The sequence below is a fragment of the Peromyscus maniculatus genome, chromosome 5, assembly GCF_049852395.1.
Source record: "Peromyscus maniculatus bairdii isolate BWxNUB_F1_BW_parent chromosome 5, HU_Pman_BW_mat_3.1, whole genome shotgun sequence".
NCBI lineage: Eukaryota > Metazoa > Chordata > Mammalia > Rodentia > Cricetidae > Peromyscus > Peromyscus maniculatus.
Window position 1 is genome coordinate 86,827,375 of NC_134856.1, and position 10,115 is coordinate 86,837,489.

Consider the following 10,115-nt stretch of genomic DNA (forward strand, 5'->3'; position numbering starts at 1 on the left):
AGCTAGATCTGTGGCCATTTAGTCATTGGTTCCATTACCTTTGGTTTATGGGTTTTGAGCCAGTTTTCAATCTGCATTAGAGTTTTCCTATCCCAGCCAATTTGAATGAATTTTGCAAGTAAAATTTCATGGGACTTTTTTTTTAATCAAGTGTTTTTGCTAAAGTCCAAATAGATAACATCTGCTGTGTTCCTCTTTCCCATTCATGAGGTGGACTGTGTACATGTGTGTGAGTATGAGTGTGTGTGTGTGTGTGTGTGTGTGTGTGTGTGTGTGTGTGTGTTCACAGTTCTTTTCAGGAAGCAAGCTGTTACATTTTTTTTTTTTTTTTGCTGCAGCTGGTTCCTAACAAACCTATGCTGCTTTGGTCCTGGATTACATTATCCTCTGGTTTGGTTCTTGTTAATTTTCATGGGTGAGCATTCTTTTTCTCTCCTAATATTTGTCTTGTACTATAAACAATTATGTTAGCTAAACAGCAAAATAGAGCTTATAGCACTGTATTTCACAGACTTGCCTTATCCCCTATTGAGGCCTTGGGGGTTTGCACTCTTCTCCCAGCTGCTTCTCATCAAAGCTAATTCCTTCTCACAGCATCCCCCCTCCTTCCCACTCTGAGTGTGGACACCAATCTTCCTATGAAACAAGATGACTCAGGGCGCTTGGGAAACAGAATCGCATTTCCTCCCCTTTCCCACAGCTAGGGGCTGGCCTCCCTGTGGTCAATGTAGCTGTTTTACACGCACCTCAGACCCTCCCCTGCCCTCCTCCCTTCAAGTGTGAGCAGTTTGCAGAGTAGGACTGCTTCCCTATCTGTTCCCTAACCTTTAGAAGAAGAATGGGAGATGGAGTAAACCCAGAGTGTGGCCAGGAGGTGAATCCGTATCTGAGACAAACTGTAGGGCATTTTCTCTTTCAAAATCAAGTCAGGTCCTGAGGAATCATAGGCAGCTAAAGTTTGCAAAAAGGACACAAGGCCCAACTCTCTCTGAATATCGATATGCAGTTAATGGTTGCTGGAGGATATTTTCTTCAATGGTGTAACCACTGCTAAGGTGTCCACGCTCCTGTAGACAACTCCTGACCCATGCTCCTGCAGGCAACCCCAGTGAACCCCATTATGCAGGCAAACAAACAAAAAGTACATGAAAGTAGAAAGGGCACTAGCTGGGAAGAGGAAGGGAATCAATGAGAAGGGAGGATAAGGAAAAGCAATGGGAGTTGTCTTAGTGGCCGTTTCTATTACTGTGAAGAGACATCATGACCACAGCAACTCTTATAAAGGAAAACATTTAATTGGGTGGCTTACAGTTTCAGAGATTCAGTCCATTATCATCGTGGTGAGACAAGATGGTGTACAGGCAAACATGGTGCTGGAGAGGTAGCTGAGAGTTCTACATCTTGGACAGGCAACAGGAAGTGGTCTGACTCACTGGGCATGGCTTAAGCTTATCTGAGACCTCAAATCCCTCCTCCAGGGTGACACACTTCCTCCAATAAGGCCACTCATACTCCAACAAAGCCTAATAATGCCAGTCCCCTTTGGGGACCATTTTGTTTCAAACCACCACAGGTGTTTATGATCAAAACACATTATATACAGGTATGAAAATGTCATCATGAAACCCATTGTCGTGGATAATTAATACTTGCAAATGAAAATTTTCAAGTCAAGTCAGAAAACAAACATGATTTTTCAAGAACCAGGTCATTCTGGGGTTCTAATATGTTGTTACCTACAACCTCTGGGATGACTATCATTTCTCAGCACTCACATCTGACACCTACACTGTGTGCAGTATTTTACTTAAAATAACAGATCCTCACAATACTATCAGATGGAGTACCCGGTTTCTGAGTGATCAGGATTCAATGAAAAACAATGTGAAGAGTATGCCATGAATCCTGGAATAGAGAAAAATTTATAACCTGTTTTGATGATTTGCCTTTAGAATTTCATTCCACTTTCCCAGTTAAATGTTAGAGTTGCCATCATGAATTTCTGTGTAAGAATCCAATAGTTCTAGAAACACTACAATCGTCCTGTGCTTTTGTGTGTAAGATTTTTCAGTTCTTCAAACCTCACCAATCCATTTATTTGATAATATGTTCTTATCAAGTTGAGAGAACTTTGTAGATGTAACCAATTGTATTATTAAAATAAGAAACACAGAGCCAAGGTAAAAGAGAAAAGCCGAGAGGTCAGAGCTCAGAGATAAAATCTTACCTCCTGCAGTGCTCCTAGCTTCCCCGAGAGAGGGCGGTACTTCCTGTGTCCCTGTTTAAATATTCTTTCTGTTCTGCCTTCTCATTGGTTGTAAACCCAACCACATGACTGCCTCATCACTGCCTGTAAGTACCGCCCTCCAGGTCTTAAAGGCGTATGTCTCCAATACTGGCTGTATCCCTGAACACACAGAAATCTACCTAGCTCTTCTAACCACCACGCTCTTACTATGGCTCTAATAGCTCTGACCCCAGGGCAACTTTATTTATTAACATAAAATTAAAATAACATTTCAGTACAAATAAAATATCACCACATTTCCCCTTTTCTATTTTAATAAAAAGAAAAAAGGCAAAAGGTTATAACTAACAAAAGAAAAACTATATACAAAAGTACAATAACTATATACAATATATACAAGTAACAAATACCTAAACGATGTCTAGTCCATTTGTATTTGACAAATCAGAGAAAATAATTCCCTTATCTATCCTATTTTAGTAAGTCCAAAATATATCTAATTCACTTTCTATCCTAATTAATCTTCAACTATAACTAACTAATCTTCAACTCCCTCAGAGACCCAAGAAGGAAATAATATTAGCTAACAAAAATAAAAACAAGAAGTGCACAAAAGCAACTTCCAAAAATTTTGTGAGTTGACAGAAACAGCCAGCTGCCTGGACAGTCACCTGAGGTTTCTCCACAGTGTTGGGGCATCATCTTCAGCCTATAGGCTTATGGTATCTGACAGACTCATTTGTGAAGTAGGTTGTACACAAGGTCAACAGTTCAACCTCCATTTGGGTGAGAGCAGTCCATGTACCAGAAACACCTGAATTCCACTCGTGTCATGTCATGATTCAGGATTTTAAATTCTGGAAATTGTTGATGGTTTTTGAATTCAGCTGTCCATTCTTCTTGGCTGTGTATATATGGCTTCATCTAAGCATGCCCTTCTCCACATCCCTCTATTAAATGCCAGTCTACTATTGAGAGGCGTGAGCTTTCAGTTGCTGTTCCATTGCACAACAGAAGCCATCGGCCCACTGCCTGTTCAGCTGCCTTCAAAGAAAAGGGCACTGTACATTTTCCAGATTGTGAAGGCCACTTCAGGGATGGTGCCATATTGTCCTGGCCTCAGAAGATGCCTTCTGATAAAGCCATAACCATACTTGTTTTGGCAGGAATTGGTAGTCCTTTGTTTCGTGTTCTGTCTGTCCATTTTGTCCTGTTGATTTGAGGATACTTTGTTGTCCAGTTGCTAACTTTTGCCACAATGAAAGTTAACTCCATATGCAGTTTCTTCAATGCCCATATTTTCTCTGAAGTAGATTGGTACTGCCAGGAGCCGACATGTCTCAAAAAAGAAAAATTTCTAAGTTATTAAAACATTTTAAATGCCATATTCGGTAGATTTCTGAAGGGTTTGAAGATGACCTGTCTAAAATATATCTGCTCAATTTTTAAAACATATCTAATATGACTACAATTTCTATTGTAATGTCTAACTACTAACTTTCATTTCTTTATATCCTAATAGTTGGTAATAATGTAAAGTATTTAAAACTAGTAATTGTCTTTTTCTTTTCTTTCTTTCTTTTTTTTTTTTTTTAAACAAGAACCTTAAATCTAATCTCCTTTGCTTAGCCTTTTTCCTAACCCTTGACAACAACTTGTAACCAACCCCCCTAAACAATTGAAAATTATCCCAGACCCAAAACCCATTAAAAGAACCAAAAAACCACCTGCCCCACACCACTTCTTTGGCAATGTGGGTGTCATATTCTTAAAATTGCTTCCTGCTGGGTATGGGTGAAGTTATCTTTATCCTGAAAGAAAAATTTAGGTTAATTGTCAAATTCTAGGAAAGGTAACTATATCCTTCATTATTATCCAGTCTGTGTATAAAGCCAAAGTTCAGGGTTTATCTCAAGTCCTTATTCAAGTAGTCTTTGAGACTGGATCATCTCAGCTAGTCATCTCAAAATTGTTCTGAGCACCTTGTAGTTCAAAGCTGATCTGTAGATGATGTTTGTCAGCTTAGTGATATTATTATTGTCCACGTGGAATTGTTGTTGTTGTTGTTGTTGTGGGGCCCCATCTTCTTTCCGGAGACTTCAGTTGATGTTAGGCCTGGCCGTGATTTCCTGCAGAAAACTGATAAGAGACTCGAACACAAAGACATATATATGCAGCTAACTGAAGCCTTTTTTCTAGAATTAGTTAGTACTCTATATGACCATTCATATCTTAACAAAGTTTAAAATGTATATATATATTAATCTTGTAAATTTTGATATAAAATTTATACTTTAAGAAAAGTTTAAAGAATCAGAATAGAATCAAAGAGTTGAGATTAGTAATAGAATAGTCCCTTAATTAATTTGGCTTTTGTCCTGTCCCATAGCAGAAAATGGCTCTTTTATTCTGTCATGATACAGGGAGTTTGTATTTTCATTTTAACAACATGCTTGAGTTTAAAGAAGGAGAGAGCCATTCTCCAACTCCAAAGTCAGCTTTAAATTTTAATTGAACTGGGACTATTAGAAAACCAATAGTGTTAAATCTTTAGAGAAAAGCAGAAACAAACATTTAAGAAGACATAAAATTTTTTAGATAATATATACCCATACGCCGTTTCACTCTGTTTCCTGGGACAGATGATTTGTCCCTTTTCTTCAGTTGTCTCATTTGTCTTGTGTTCTTCAGATTCCTTAACCTTCGTTCTCCTAAAAGACAAAAACAAAAACCTTCCCCCAAGACTAATTTTGGGGATGTTCCTTTTTGGCAAGTTATTATCTGATTAAATGAAAAGACATGTGTTACAGGTACAAGTTAGTTTAAATTGGATGTTCATGCTGATTGATGAACTATCACCTCCTCTAATTAAGAGGTTTCTCTTGTTCAAATCGAACCTTTATCAATTTTGATGGTACCCACAGCTTATCTTCTCCTATAGAAACAAAAGCAAAACCTCGTCCCCAGCGTAATACATACCCTGGCTTCCATTCTGAGGTCAGCACATCCTTAAAGTATATAGGCTGATTTAATTCTGTAGTTTTTTCTATTACCCAATGTCTCTCTGCAGCTGTTGTTCCTTTCTCATTGGCATTCAGAAAATTCAAAGTTAATAGAGCATTATGCAGTCTATTTCTGGGGGTTTTTGTTACTCCTTTCTGTTTATTTAGCATATCCTTTAGAGTTCTGTTTGACCTTTCTATAACTGCTTGACCTGTAGGATTATGTGGTATACCTGTAATATGCTTTATATTGTAATAAGCAAAAAACTGTTTCATTTTAACAGAGACATATGATGGAGCATTGTCAGTTTTGATTTGTGCAGGTATACCCATAATGGCCATAACTTCTAGCAAATGAGTGATTACAGAATCAGCTTTTTCAGAACTCAAAGCAGTTGCCCATTGAAATCCTGAATAAGTATCGATAGTGTGGTGTACATATTTCAGTTTTCCAAATTCTGCAAAGTGAAACACGTCCATCTGCCAGATTTCATTCCTCTGAGTACCCTTTGGGTTACATCCTGCTGGTAATGGTGTTTGATTATAGAAGGAACAAGTAGGACATTTCTTTACTATTTCTTTGGCTTGTTGCCAGGTTATGGGAAAATCCTTTTTTAAACCTTTACTATTGACATGATGTTTTTTATGAAATTCTGAGGCCTCCAGCACATTTCCTATCAATAATTTATCAATCTCATCATTGCCTTGTGCTAGAGGGCCTGGCAGACCAGTATGAGATCGGATGTGAGTTATATATAAAGGATGACTCCTTTTCCTGATTGTATCTTGTAATTGAATAAATAGTGAAGTTAATTCTGAAGCATCAGGGATAAATTCTGCAGTCTCAATATGTAATACCACTCTTTCAGCATACTGAGAGTCAGTTACTATGTTGAGAGGTTCTGAAAAATCCATTAATACCAACAGAATAGCATACAATTCTGATTTTTGCACTGAATTATAAGGACTTTGTACCACTTTACTTAAATTTTCTGATTTGTAACCTGCCTTTCCTTGTTTGTTGGCATCTGTATAAAATGTATGAACTCCAGATATGGGTTTTTGCCGTACAATTCGAGGCAAGATCCAATCAGCTCTCTTTATAAAATCAATTCTGTTGCTTTTGGGATATTTGCTGTTAATTTCTCCCAAAAAATTACTGCAAGCTCTTTGCCAAGGTTCACTTTCTGTCCATAATTTTTCAATGTCCTCCTTAGTTAAAGGTACGACAATTTCTGCTGGGTCTATTCCTGCTAATTGACGAAGTCTCAATTTTCCTTTCCAAATCAAGTCAGAGATTTTTTCCCCATAAGTTTTTAATTTTTTATTTGGTTTATTTGGTAAAAATATCCATTCCAATATAATATCTTCCCTCTGCATTAATATTCCAGTAGGGGAATGCCTAGAGGGTAAAATAACCAAAATGCAATCCAGCTTTGGATCAATACGATCCACGTGCCCTTCATGTACTTTCTTTTCTACCAAGGCCAATTCTTTCTCAGCTTCAGGTGATAATTCTCTTGGACTATTTAAGTCCTTGTCACCTTCTAAGGTTTTGAACAAATTAGTCAGTTCATCATTTTTTACCCCAACAATAGTTCGTAGATGAGAAATATCTCCAAATAATCTTTGAAAGTCATTAAGAGTCTGTAGTCTATCTCTCCTAATTTGCACCTTTTGGGGTCTAATTTTTTGTAGCTCTATTTTATATCCTAAATAATTAATAGAATCTCCTCTTTGTATTTTTTCAGGAGCAATTTGTAATCCCCAGCAAGGCAAAATTTTCTTTACTTCTTCAAACATTCTTTCTAAAGTATCTGCATTTGAGTCAGCTAGTAAAATATCATCCATATAATGATAAATTATAGATTTAGGAAATTTTTTACGTATCACTTCCAATGGCTGTTGTACAAAATATTGGCACAGAGTTGGGCTATTTAACATTCCCTGTGGGAGGACCCTCCATTGAAATCTTTTAACCGGTTGAGAATTATTATAAGTAGGCACTGTGAAAGCAAATCTTTCTTTGTCCTTTTCTTGTAAGGGTATTGAAAAGAAACAGTCTTTTAAATCAATAACTATGAGAGGCCATCCTTTTGGTAACAGAGTAGGCAAAGGAATTCCAGATTGTAGAGAGCCCATCGGCTGAATTACTTTGTTAATTGCTCTAAGGTCTGTTACCATTCTCCATTTACCAGATTTCTTTTTAATAACAAATACAGGAGAATTCCAAGGGCTGGTTGACTGTTCAATATGCTGAGCATTTAACTGTTCTTCTACCAGCTCTTCTAAAGCCTGGAGTTTCTCTGTTGTTAAAGGCCATTGCTGAACCCATACAGGCTTGTCTGTTAACCATTTTAAAGGTAGAGCTGTTGGTATTTTTGGAAGATTATCAGTTGTTGTGCCCTGTTCTTGTATAATATGGATGGCTGGTGACCACTCAAAATAATGCCTTCTAATATTTCTCTCAGAAACATGTGCTAGTTTATGATTTGTTTCTGAGATTGGAGGGATTTTAATCTGAGTATTCCATTGTTGCAACAAGTCTCGACCCCACAGGTTCATAGCTATGTTAGCGACATATGGTTTTAATTTTCCTCTCTGTCCTTCTGGACCTATACATTCCAGCCATCTTGCACTCTGTTTCACTCCAGATAATGTCCCAATTCCTAACAGTTGAACGTTTACCTCCTGAAGAGGCCAAGCTGGATGCCAAAATTCTGGTGCAATTATGGTAATGTCCGCACCTGTGTCTACCAGACCAGACAACAAAACACCATTTATTTTTATCGTTAATTTTGGTCTCTGTTCATTAATAGAAGTTTGCCAAAAAATTTTCTTTATGTTTTCTCCTGAATTTTCTATTCTCTCTTTTTCATCATCCTGACCAGCATGATTTATTCCAATAGTCATTTGGTTATTTAATCGCTCAGAGCAGGGATTTCCTCTACAGCTGCAGGAAAGGTTTGAACTGGTTTTGCTATGGGGGCCTGCATGAGGCCCCTCCGGGAGTTTCCCGAAAACTGAGGCAAAGGATTACCCTGTCTGTCCTTTGTTGATCTACATTCGTTGGTCCAGTGTTTTCCCTTACCACACCTTCTGCATACTCCAGAAGGAAGGGGCATTCTGTTGCCATTGTTCCTTGAAGAAACATTGCTTCTAGGATTGACCTGTTTACAGTCCCTTTTAAAATGTCCTTGCTTTCCACACCCAAAACATCTAACACTCCTCAAACCTTTTGAAATTACTTCTCCTACCCACGTATCATGCTCATCAACCTCAACATTAATTGTTTCTCTAATCCAATCTTCCAAAGGTGCAGATCTTGCCCTTAACGGCCTGATTATTCTTTTGCATGCTGCATTCGCATTCTCAAATGCCAAAGCTTCAATTATTGCCTTACTAGCTTCTGATCCTGAGACCATTCTGTTTACTGCTGAAGCCAGTCTTTCTAAAAAATCTGTGAAAGATTCTTTAGGGCCTTGCATAACCTTTGTGAATGACTCATGTTTTTTTCCTGGTTCATCAACTCTGTCCCATGCATTCAAGGCTGCCATTCGACATAAAATTACGGTTTGAACATCATATAAACATTGTGTTTGTATTGAAGCATATTGGCCTTCTCCAATAAGCTGATCCTGACAAACTTGTATTCCTTTATCCCTCCATTGTGTTTCTACGTTTCTAGCTTCCTCCTTAAACCAAGTCAGAAATTGAATTCTCTGGCTGGGTTCCAGAACAGCTTGTGCAAGGTCCCGCCAGTCCTGTGGTATAATCCTATTATATGTTGACCAAGAGTTTAACATTTGCTTTACATATGGGGAATGCATGCCATAAGATACTATTGCCTCCTTAAACCTTTTAAAATCCATCAGTTCAATTGGAGCCCAGATATTTTGTGTAGCCATTTGATCAGGCATCTGCTGTATGGTTACAGGATAAATTAAGGATGATTGTGTGAAAACAGGCTTTCTTTCTGTAACCTTATGATCCAAACTTGAACCAACTTCACTGTTAAAATTAACAGGTTTTTCTAAAGCTGTTATCCTGGCACTTAAATCGACTATCTTTTTAAATAGTAAAATGAGAATAAGCATGGTGATTAACTGCATAATTCCCATAATACTAATCTTTTCATATAGTTGTTCCATTGTCAGACTGCCTAAAATTTCAAACAAAACCCAATTTTCTTCCAATGTACACAGGAAACCCATTTTTTTAAATGTGGAAAAAATTTGTCTTTTAAATAGTTTCCTTTATGACTTACCAAATCTGCGTAGAACAGTAGAAATCCGAGCGAATTTCAAAACAGCCACCTAGAGTCCTAGGTGTAAATCCAGAGAGAGAGAGAGAGAGAGAGAGAGAGAGAGAGAGAGAAACAGAGAGACAGAGAGAAAGCAAGAGAGAAAGCAAAAGCGAAAGTGAAAGTGAAAGTGAAAGTGAAAGTGAAAGTGAAAGCGAAGGGGTAGCCGGCTAAAGCTTAAAGCCAGCCACTTGTTCCCTCTGAGCCGAGTCAAGGCTTGGCTTTACAGCCAGGGGCCCTGTTTAGCAGGGCAGGCCTGAGCTGTTTGTAGCACTGGCTTTAAGCAAGCAGCTCACAGTCCGGCCTGAGCCCAAGCAGACCTGGGCTGGGGCTAGGGAGCTGGCTGCTCCGGCTAGGGAGCCGGCCCCAAGCAGTTTTTAATGGATTCTTGTCACGTTGGGCGCCAGATGTAGATGTAACCAATTGTATTATTAAAATAAGAAACACAGAGCCAAGGTAAAAGAGAAAAGCCGAGAGGTCAGAGCTCAGAGATAAAATCTTACCTCCTGCAGTGCTCCTAGCTTCCCCGAGAGAGGGCGGTACTTCCTGTGTCCCTGTTTAA